This window comes from Mycetomoellerius zeteki, unplaced genomic scaffold, assembly GCF_001594055.1.
Source record: "Mycetomoellerius zeteki isolate Tzet28-1 unplaced genomic scaffold, Tzet1.0 scaffold241, whole genome shotgun sequence".
In the NCBI taxonomy this organism is placed as follows: Eukaryota; Metazoa; Arthropoda; class Insecta; order Hymenoptera; family Formicidae; genus Mycetomoellerius; species Mycetomoellerius zeteki.
Genome location: NW_017257218.1, coordinates 273914 through 276616, shown reverse-complemented (window position 1 = coordinate 276616; position 2703 = coordinate 273914).

Sequence of the window (2703 nt, the reverse complement as noted above, 5' to 3'; positions counted from 1 at the left end):
TCGCCGCCGCCGCCGCCGCCGCCGCCGCCGTCGGCTCCATGCTGTCCCCGCGATGGCTGCGACTGCGATGTATCCCCTGTATCACACGCGCTATTCCCCAAACTACCACATCTGATTGCCGATTCGCGATTCCTCGAACACCCCTGCAACAGTTCGGATTACAAATTCGCGCGTGACCCTCATTCGTCACCCATCATTCGTCACGCAATTCATCGGGACGATTCGTCGAAATTCGATAATTCGTCAATGTAACAATACAAGAAGAATTTTTAATTATTTCTTTCCATCATGATTCTCTTTATCAGAATTCACTCAAGAACACGATTATAGTTATACTAAACAATAAATTTTGATCAACATTTTGTTTGTCAACAAGTAATACACTGTTAAATTCACACATAATATTAAATTATGATTAGAATTATTTTTAATAGTTTCTATAGCTTATCACATTTGCTACTGCTTCTACTCACAATATGTCATTAATTAAGTAATGAAGTAAAACGATCTAATTCAAGAAAATGTATTAAATTTGATTTAAATTTAATTTATTATTTACTGAATGCATACATTAATATAAATGTTGTTTACTTCGAAACTAACTACAGAAGTGGAACGATTTTGACGCACATGGAAATTAAAAATAATAAAATATTATTTAACCTTCAACTGATGACGTACATCAAATTGACTTCGTATCATTAGTAGTGACGTGACGACGATTTGACTCTGTATCACTAGTGAACCGCGTAGAGCGAGAAATGCTGCGGGTGTAGTAAAAAAAAAATGCCAACAGTTACAGTAGTGATATGCAGTTCATTAGTTCTTAACCGACTGCGAAAGTTTTAACATATATTACGTATATTTTTTCCACTTCTGTCGTTGAATTAAAAGTTGTAACCGATACCGCGGAATCCGTGTTTGCGATCAACGTTCTGATGATAGAAAACTTATAATTTTTCTCTATTCGTGATACTACTATATTTTTGCATTCAATAGGATATATCAGTATTTAATTTTTACATCACTATTTCTCATTCTTTTTTTTACTACAGAATATAATAGTGATATAAAAATGGTTGATATTCTAAAAAATATTGCAAAAAAATACTTTTCATATTTACAAATAAAATATATTATTGTAATTACATATATTAATAAAAATTATATTTTGTTTATAAAATATTATGAATATTATATAATAAAATCATTCAGCAAATAACAAATAATCGTAATAGTATATATTAATATTAGTGAAATATACCTCCCCATTTAAGGATACGTACGTATCAAATTGATATCATCACTAGTGAAAAAGATGATTAAGGTTATCACTTAAAAAAAAAAGATAAAGGTTCATCAACCAAGGGATTGAGGTATTATTGTTCTTCTTATAAGTGTATGTGTTTTTAGATCATTTTTTATACGAAAAATTAAATTTAATCGAGCAATTATTAGGCAATCGAGCAATTTTTTACTCGCACTTACTTGGGACTTGTGTTCCGGGGTGGACGGTGGATTCGGTGTGTTCGGCAGCGAGCCCCCCGCAGGGGTACAGTGCCGCAGTCGCGCCAGGGCCGTGCGAAGCCCCTCCGTCACGAGAACCTTTTATTGCTTCCGATTTTTCACTTCTGTTCCCCGCGCCGCCTTCTTGGTCCACCCTTTCGCGTGGTGCCTTCTTCCCGTAGAAGTCACGTTTTTCTTAAAATCCCTCAGCAGGATATCCAAAATCCACCCTTCGCTCGCCACGGGGATGATCGTTTGCGGAGGAGTCGAGAGATTCACGAATCCACTGCCTCGTGCGGCTGACTGTGTCTCGCGCAACTTATCAACCACCACATTCACCATTGCACATTTCCTCCGCCCTTACACAAGCCTCCGATTCTCCTGTCTTTACCACACCCCGTTTATCTTCTTTACCTTATCTAGAGACACAAAGTTAGGCAAAGTGTAATAAAATCAATCACTATCACAAGTACAAATTTGTTAAGTCGTTCAATTAATGATTATGACCATTGAACAATCAATAGTATAATCGTAGTATGATCATTAAACAATGATAATTAATGACAATGAAAATAATCAAAATTGCGATAATCATACATCACGATTAAATCGTTTCTCATTAATCGTTCGTTAGTAAAAGAATGAGCTTTTTATCAATCGTCTAAAACTTTAAATTAATAGAACATTTTTTAAAGATTAATAATTTTGTAATAAAATTTACACTTATTAGTTATAATAAAAAATTTTACATTAGTCATATCGTACAATTTATTTTAGTCGTGTTAGAGAGAGAGAGAGAGAGAGAGAGAGAGAGAGAGAGAGAGAGGGAGCTAAACTTAACTCAATATAACTCTCATTTTAAATTCATATTAATAATTCACATTATTCTGATGAGTTCCTGTCACGGTTGCATATAAGAATAATTTTTCGATGAAAAAACTTAATACATATGAAAATATTTTTTATTATAAAATATCAATGTGCAATAAAATAAGTCAATAATTTTTCATTATGTAATTATCGATTAATTATTAATGATTTTACAAATAGATTTGATTAATAAGTGATTATTTTAATTTACTATAATAAGTAATTGACTATTTTAATTGATATTACCAGTAATTACTTTAATCATAAATACTCCATTAACATCTTGTTTTTAGATGATTTTAGATTAATGCTCCTATTAAAATGTAC